This window comes from Helianthus annuus, chromosome 16 (assembly GCF_002127325.2).
Source record: "Helianthus annuus cultivar XRQ/B chromosome 16, HanXRQr2.0-SUNRISE, whole genome shotgun sequence".
In the NCBI taxonomy this organism is placed as follows: domain Eukaryota; kingdom Viridiplantae; phylum Streptophyta; class Magnoliopsida; order Asterales; family Asteraceae; genus Helianthus; species Helianthus annuus.
The window spans coordinates 127804733-127814600 of record NC_035448.2 but is presented as its reverse complement, the minus strand read 5'-3'; positions in this window follow the sequence as shown (position 1 = coordinate 127814600).

The window sequence follows — 9868 nt, the reverse complement described above, 5'->3', positions numbered from 1 at the left end:
TGAAGGTGGAAAAGAAGAGTGTTGATGATGTTGAATGACATGAGAAGTTAACCACCATTGACCAAAACAGTGTCCAAAATTGATTATAGTGGGGAGTGATGAGGAAGCCAAACCAAACATGCCCATAAGAAAAGATAGAAAGCTATGTGTGTGTTGGGGAATAATAATGTGACCACCAAGAATTTTCCATAATACCCATTGCCCCACCATCTAAGAACCATGAGTTCACATGGGCATTTTTTTCATTCTAAATATTTATAATTATTTTTCTAGAACCACTAACTCATACATCATCAAAACCTATTTAATGTCCGCCATAAAATTAGAACCATCAACCACTTGGAAATGAACACTTTACAATGCACCTTGATACTGTTAGGTTGCAGCCAACAAACGCTTTGTTAATAAGTGTAAAGAGTATAGACATGTATAATATAGACAAACCTTTTGTCAGATAGAAAACTAAATTTAAGTGTAGAACCACAAGAACTAGATAAACATGTATACTTATTGTTTTAAAAATGATACATAAGACAACTATTGAATAGGATGATAAATTCATCTTCTCTCTCTCTCTATATATATATATATATATATATATTTGAACAAACACCAAGTACCAATTATTAGGGCTAAGTTGATAGCTTTGTCCGTTACTCGTCAGCTCATCACGAGATAGCATTTAATTAAGACTATCTATACGAGTTCTTCAATTTTATTAAGATTTTTATTCCATAAAAGATAAAAGGCTAAGAATTTGTGTAGCGTAAATATGTTATGTTGCCAATTACTATTAGTTCAAGTGCAGCCACACATTCATACCAATTTGAGTCTACGAGGGCATTAGAATGTTCAACCTCTTAAACATTAAGAAGCACAAAATCTCCTAAGAATCTGTGTAGCGTAAATATGTTATGTTGCCAATTAATGTCTTGTTACGTGTCACAAATTCTTTTAAAAAAAGTTGGCATTAACCTATAAACAAATCACATATTTTTTAGAGATGAATGTAGGTCCTCTTGATGTGTATGAATCTTCACAGAATTGTCTTTCTAATCAAGAGTGCGGAATCCTCTTGATCAGAATATAGCAGAAATAAGTAGAAGAACAAAAATCACTTTCAATCTGGATCTTTATTGATTATCTATCAAACTGATTACAAACAATCAAGATCCCTAACCCTCACAAATTCCGTCCAAGACACTATGCTCTCACGAAATTCTCTCTAACAACTGTTTTGGCTGATTAACCTAAACCCTAAAGCATAACCTTGTTTATATAACACAAGATTACAACTGGGCTAGGTTAAACACTCTTGGACTGCGAATTGGACAGGCCCAATTCGCCCCCCATCACCCAATCTGGGTTTAGTTTAGCCCAAACTCAATTATCTCACTAATACAAAGCTAAACCTGCTAACCGTTTATCGTTTAACTAATTACAAGATATCCAAAGACCAAATATAAGTTGTTGTCACAAATATGCACCAACAAACTCCCCCTTGACAATAGCTTCATAAAAACTTTGTCTTCAGTCTTCTTGCAATCTTCAAGTAATCTTGCACTGTCTTTGGTCTTTGGATAGCTTCAGCTTCAATAGCTTCTGTCAACAACAGACTCCCCCTAAGCTGATGCATCCAATCACCAAATCTTCAACACGTTAGCACTTGAGTAAACTCCAGTTTAGCATTTGCACAGCAATCTTCAATCTCTTAAATCTTGTCTGCAATATAGAAAGGAGGTTCTACCATGCATCCAATCAAACTCTCATCTTCACACTTCACAGCAACTTCTTAGCAACAAACTGCTTCAATCTGTATACTATAAAACAAACATCTCGAGAAACCATAAGAATTTTTCAACAAAGTTAAACAAATTATTATTTTTCAAAAGATTAGTTAAACTGTATTACAGATTAAGCAAATTTAACTTATCACCAACACGCAAAACTTTTTGTTCAACACACAAGAACCTGCCTGATTGATAATTTTGAACTCACTTTCTAACACCGTCTCCCCCTATCAGTGACAATTCCTCCAAGAATAACAGTTTTCCGTACGTTAAGAATTTTAAACAGAAAAAAAAAACACTATTTTTGGATTTTTATATTTTCTAAAAGCAAAAAAAAATAACAAAAGCAATAAACACTCTATTTTTGTGAGAATCACTGGTAAGAAGATCATATCAGCACAATCAAACTGTTTCACACAATTAGATAATTCTTTATTTAATTTTTCGTGAAAAGCAGTTCAAGACGATTACCAGTATGTTTGTCCTCTTAAACAAAATGCATGAACATTTGAAGTACCATTACCATATGATACGGTCAGGTAATTTTATTACTGAAATACTAGTGTGTCCCACTTCAGGATATACCCCCGTGATCAAGGTATGCACAAAGATTCATCATAGTAGGTGAGTATACTGATGTCATCCTTTAAGATATCCTGACTGTGTCTAGTTCTGCATATAAACTGTTTTATCATGTTTTGATTGCTTAACAATGAACACCCAAATAAATACTAATCAAATCCTGGAAATATAAACAACACACTCTATCATGCAAGTATCTTCCCTACCACATATTTCACAAGTCCAATCCAGATTTCTGAAATCTTAACTGTGAATAGGTTGAGAAGAGAACAGAATAGATCTTTAGTAGAGATGATATAATATACAGATCAAATGAGTTTTACTCAATTTGATATAGGTTTCTTGGGTTTCTTTTGGGCACTTGAGGGCCTCTTTCGGGTGTATTAGATCTATAGCGCGACAACGTACAGCTAGGTCAGCATGTATCTGGATGCAGCAGAAGCTGTCGTTGCCTAGCACCTCCAGGTCAGCATATATCTGGATGCAGCAGAGGAGGTACACGACTTTTTTCAGAGAAGATTTCAGAATCAGATCAAAATTGTGTGTATCGGGACACATACAGACATTCAAATAGAAATGAGCTAATTCCAAGTGACTTTCTTTCCTGGGGTCATGTACAATTTTAGTTCTGAACAGACAGACATCCAAGATATCCCAGATGAAATAACAGTATAAAGACCCAAAACTTCAGATTTTGGCAATCTATCAACGCAAGAATTTAGGTCATTAAACCATACACCACTGATGTGTTCCCCACTCATTCAGTTCATTTATGTTTATATCACATTGGTAAGTTGATTATTTCATGCTTTTTGCCTACTGGTACATCATATAATGAAGCTGCTATCACACTTAAGCAATTTTGGTTCAATTTCAGTGTGACAGTCTAACTTGCCGATGTACTATCACTTCTTCTTTTTCACACAGTGAAATCTCATTTTTGATTTTCTATTATTTTTTTTAAAATTTTTTAATGTTTTTGTATTTTTGATTTTTAAGAAAAGCAGTAAACTATTTACAAAATTCTTATGAAAAACCAGTTATTCAGGATTCCTCATCCCGTTGAGTTCGACTAAATGTTCAAAGCGAGCCCTGTCAAATGCTTTAGTATAAAGATCTGCCAGGTTATCTTGTGTGTCGACTCAGCACTTTGAACTTCAATTTAAATCATTTAAAATATATACATATCAACAATCTCACATCCCCCGTCATGTGCCTGAAGCAGCCACTATCAACATAAGTTGATAATCCTCCTTAGCAGCTCCTGCACACACTAACTTAGAAATTAGTTAGATTGGGGGACCCAAGCCTTAATGGTCTTGGGTCGTCCAAATTCACCAACTACCGGAACATCCATCCAATATCCATTACTCCTAATTGGAGTCTTGGATCTTAGACTTGTTGGAATTTGATTTTGATTTCCACTAGGTCTTTGGTCCTGAGGGTTCCCATACACATTTGGACAATTTGACCTTTGGAAATTTTGATTTTGAAACCTTGAATTTTGATTCCAAGAAGCATTATTGTTGTAATTTCTAAAGCCATTGTTATAAAAAGTTCGACCACCATTATTCTGGTATCGATTTTGATATTGACCTTGACTTCTGAAATTATTAGAATTAAAATTGTTCATTATTGGTGAACTGCTTCTAGGTCTCTGAAATCTGCCTGGTGGAGATCTAGGCTGAAATCTTTGTTGATTTCTTTGAAAACGTGGAACTTGTGGAGTTCCTGTTCCAGCCTTATCTACACCAACAGCAACATTCTGTATTTGCTTAGCAGCAGATTTCTTTGGAGAATTTGAACCTTTCTCCTCACTATCACCTTCCTTCTCTGGTGATTTCCCTTTCTGTTTGTCACTAATTTGTGCTTCACTCTTTTTGTTAGGACAGCAGCTAGCTACATGTCCCTTGGTGTGACACCTGAAGCACGATCTCCTTTTCAAAGACTTCTTAGCTGGAGTCTCTGAGGTAGATCCCTTGTCAGATGGTGATGATGCCTTGGAAGAATTTTGTTCAGTTTGCTTTGATTCAGATATTTCTTTGTTTTTATTTTTAGCAAACTCTACATTTGATTCTTTTCCAATAACAGCGGTTTCATTTTTCATATCACTACCTTGAACAAAATTAATCTTTTTAACAAAAGTTTGATTTTTGCTCTTAGGAGGTGAATTTTTCTTTTTCAAAGATTCCTTGTTATTGTTCTTCCTAGCATCACCACTCTTAGACCCCTCACCTTGACTTGATGTAGATGCGAAACTACTTGGTGTGGTTGACATATAGGCTGCTAGCTCATCTTCATCAGGCAGGAAAGAATAGTCATGACTAAGAGGAGGTGGGACTTCATTAAAGCCCTGGAAGCCCACAGTGGTCTTGTCATTACTTTTCTTTAACCCACCCATCATGTGTTTCATAACAAAAGACGAATCTCTGAATTGACTTAATTTCTGTTCAAGTTCAACAATTTTGAGTTGTGCATCTGACAACTCTTTGCATTTATCAGAAACCTCTTTTGTTTTCTCAGCCATCATTTCATGAGCTAAGTCTATGACTTGAAGCTTTTCATTTAATTTGCATGTTAAAGCTTCAATTTCACTTTCATACCCTTTTATCTTTTTTCAAGTATGAAGTTTCATTTCTTTTAGCGAAAAAGTTTGACTCTTTTATGCTCGACATCTCGCTTACCAGACTTTGATTTTGTGTTGACAACCTGTCAACCTCACCCTGTAGCTCACGACACCTCAAACACACAGAATTAGATTTTACCTCTTTCTCGTGAACTTCTTTAGTTTCATCAGCACCAACCTGTTCAGTTTCACTTTCTTTCTCTACTTCAGCATCCACTTTTGCTTCAGCATTTTTCACTTCAGATTCAGCATCACTCACAGTACTTTTAGCCTCATCAACTGGCACTATCTCTGCCATAAATGCCTGAGTGACACTCTCATTTCCCTGATATCGCTTTTGTAATGCATCCCACATATCCTTTGAATTTGTGTACTTCTTGAAGATATGCTTGATGCTATCAGGTAACGACATCTTTATTGCAGCCAAGACTCTCTTTTCAGCTTCATACATTTTCTTATCAGCCTCTTGCATGTTCGCATAATCTGTTCTACGTGGTCTGCCCTCAAAGTCGTGTACTGGGTTTATGTACCCATCTACAATACAGATCCACATGCGTGCATCCTGAGATTCAATGAAGAATTTGAAGCTGTCTTTCCATGTAAGATAATTCTCCACCTTCATCATCTTAGGAGCATTCAAACTCTTCATGTTCGACATTTTAACGCAACAGACTGATAAAACCGTACAATATTTTTCCGAAAACAGTGGTTACCAAATTACACGTTAAAATCGTCTCGAAAAGACGAATCCAATGATATATAATGCCAAAAACCGATTTCGGGATTTTCCAGAGTCTTTTTTTTTTCCTAAAAATGCAAGGATTTCAAAGGTGCAAACGGTTCTGTCAAACGAGCTACGGATCACTTTCTATTTGCAAAACACTGAAATTTTTCCGACGCTTGCTAACAAAAATTCCACCACTTGTTAAATACTCTACTAATTTCGCTGCTAAGTCAGTTAATTTTGCTGAACAATTTCGCTGAACAATTTCGCTGGGAGTGTACTTAATTTCGCTGGCAGTTTGTTAATTTTGCTGGTAAATCAGTTAAATTTGCTGACAAGTTCGCTGATCAATTTCGCGATTACGACGACTTGTAACTTCGCCGAAACCCGTAATATTTTCGCTGTGGAAAATTTACGGTTACCAAAGTCGCCTTTGGATTTTAAGTTCGCCGACAAGTACGCAGGTCAGTTAAATTCGCTGGACCAGTTAATTTCGCTGGGCTGTAAATTTGGAAATTCAATCTTCTCAGAATTCAACAGATTTCGTATCAATTTCCTGCAAAATCAAACAAGCAAATTAGCAGACTTTTGACACAAATTTAATGAATCTAATGAAGAACACGAAGAACAGTCTTCGAATTCCAGCCAAATAGTCTTCAAAAACAACCAAATACTGTCCCGAAAACCTGCAAATTAGCCAAATCAAACAAACAAACTGATCAAACACCAACAAATTCGCAGAATATTATCAGAATTAAAAGAAATTTTCGAAACCCTAGTTTCAGGTTTCAAAATTTCGAAAATTTTAAACCCTAATTTTCAAGAATCCTAAAAACGCCCTGTTTCTACAGAACACAATTCTGAACCAAGCCTTCAAGAGCCTAACGCTCTGATACCAATTGTAGGTCCCCTTGATGTGTATGGATCTTCACAGAATTGTCTTTCTAATCAAGAGTGCGGAATCCTCTTGATCAGAATATAGCATAAATAAGTATAAGAACAGAAATCACTTTCAATCTGGATCTTTATTGATTATCTATCAAACTGATTACAATCAATCAAGATCCCTAACCCTCACAAATTTCGTCCAAGACACTATGCTCTCACGAAATTCTCTCTAACAACTGTTTTGGCTGATTAACCTAAACCCTAAAGCCTAACCTTGTTTATATAACACAAGATTACAACTAGGCTAGGTTAACCACTCTTGGACTGCGAATTGGACAGGCCCAATTCGCCCCCCATCACCCAATCTGGGTTTAGTTTAGCCCAAACTCAATTATCTCACTAATACAAAGCTAAACCTGCTAACCGTTTATCGTTTAACTAATTACAAGATATCCAAAGACCAAATCTTAGCTGTTGTCACAAATATGCACCAACAATGAATCCTAGAAGGCCTTTAACGATAACTTTACAACTTGTTTCCCATATCTTTGATGGTCAACATGAGAGGATTTGAGCATTTGCAATACCATTGTTTTGCTAGGACCTATATGAATATGACATCAATTTAAAAAAATAATAAATAAATAAAACAACTCTTAACTAGGGCCTCAATGAGTCAAGTCACTCTATTTTATTAAAGCCCATAGGAGTTTCTACCCGAAAATCAAATAGCCTCGTTTGTAAACATGCCTACACTAAAAATGGTCCCCTTTATCTAAGAGAAAGAAGTCAACATTTGACTAATATAAGAAGGGCTCATATCTTTTGTTTTTTTTAATGAAAAATTACTTTTAATCTCAATCGTATGCAGGACTTGAATCCAATATTTCTTCTTCCCAAACCCTGATGTTTAAAGAACCAAATTTCTTTTAGTCTCTGTCGTCTGTGGAACTTGAACCCAAGATCTCTCCTCCCAAACTTCATGTGTTTAAAAACTTTCCCTTTGCTAATGCACCACCCCTATACATGGTCGGCTCATATCAATCCATGGGTTTTTATCCAAAGAAAAAAAAAAACAAATTACTCCGCTAATAAGGCATGAGAACTTGAGTAAGAAGGGTAATAGGTATTTTACACAGTGGCGGACCCAGGAAATTTTTCATGAGGGTGCGGAACATTTTTAAAAATTTTAGGCCCCAAGATATATAAGTAAAAATATTGGTTCGTATCGGGTCGGTTCGAGTCGGGTCGGGTCATGTAAAACAAAATAACATCAAACTAAATGGTTGATATGGTCCTCTTAGTAGATATGCCCTTCTAATCTCATCTCGTTGACTCATGGTTCCTACCGGCTATCACAAACAAATTGATCTATAAGTTCATGGCTGATTACAGTGGTATGCGGCTGCTGTTGTCGCTGATGTTCTGATCGCTGGCGTGCGTGCAGGGATGATAGCAGGGGCGGATCTACGTGAGGGTCAGGAGTAGCCCGAGATACCCCTCAACTTTTTTGGCGAAGTGTAATCTTCTTTTAAATCCTTGTTTTTAGTATCGTGGATACCCTTGAGCAAATATAAGGATACCCCTGAGTGTAGGTGAAGATGAGATGAATGAAAACTTCTGGTTGATGGGAACGAAAATTTCCGGCCAAAAAAAACTTGCAGCGCCTGAACAGTTTGTATGGTGGAGAAGATGGAGTGATTAATTAAGAATAAACATTGGAATCTTAAATGAAAAAGTAAAAGCAGAGTCAGAAGTTATATCAATAGTCAAACTTCAATAAATATTTATTCATTTACTATATTTCATTTGTTTTATTATTATATAAAGATTATCTGTTGGTTTTAATATATTATGATTTATTTATTTATTATTTTTATTATTAATGACCTTCGGTTCTTTTTTAGTAGGAAGATATTTTTCTTACAAACTTAATATTGTTTATATTATTCTAAATAACGAAATTTATAGTTTATTGTAGTTTAAGAAAAAAGTTTTAAGAACATAAAAAAAATAGAGTCAAATAAACAAACAATCTAATGTCAATTGAATTGGTGTTTACAAAGAAGCCAATTAACACTACAAGAAACACAGCTTTAGCGGTACGTAAGTCCTCTAAAAAATCGTCGCTATAGGCATTAGCAGAGACATGTTTGCCGGTAATAAGACCATCGCTAAAAAACATAATGTCGTCGTTAATACGCATGTCACTGCTATTGGTTATGCCGGTGAGTTTGCTTGAACGTTCGCCGGAGATTGATTTCCAGATTATACTTTATTTAGTGACGCCGCTATCGTTTTCTTAGTATTGTATGATTGCGCGGTAAAAAAAAATTGGGATACCTCTGATTTAGTGGGCTAGTTCCGCCACTGGATGATAGAGAGCAGGAGAGAATATGTAAGGGTTTTGGGCTTGTTTATTTTATTTTAGTTTGAAATATTGTTGATTTGTTGGGTTTGTTTATTGGGCTAAGACTTAGTAGTGGGCTAGTTAAAGGTGTTGGGTATTTGAGTTTAGTTATTTAGATATTAAAAGTTACATTAACGTGATATATATTATTAACGTCGGTTGGTATTAAGGATCATACGTGTGACGGATCACAAACAAATGAGACTAAATTCTTAATTTGGACTTACCACTCATAGGAGTTCATATATTCTATTTATCTATATCAAAATGCCACACAAATCACTTAATCATGCACATTTTAATATAAACAAAATATCTCCATATTTTTCTATATCAAAATGCCACACAAATCAATAACTCGTGCACAATTTAATATACACAAAATATCTCCATATTAAAAGTACACTAAAACATAACTATAATACTTTAAAAAACTCCAGCTCATAATCAACTAGCATGTTCTCCATCCAACAATATTAACATGATCAAGATTCACGCTTGTTTCCTTCAAAGGTGAATTTAATATTTAATCACATTAAAAAAAGCTGCTACTTAATAAAAAAAAAATTGATTGAAGGAGTTTGAAGTTTTTAGATTAGGAGGTTGAAGCTTTTGGTTGAACGCTCATACTAGTAGCGTTTAAAAGGAGCTACAATCTTTTAGTAAAAAATGACTATTTTAACTTTTAAAGATAATGAACTTTTTAATTTTAATGCATAAACTTTTTAAATTTTTAGTTATGTTCATTTTTGTCATTGATACATTTTATTAAAAGCTCTAACTACTCTGCCAAACATCAAATATTTCGAAAAAGCTACAGCTACTAGCTTTCAGCCACCAGCTTTCAG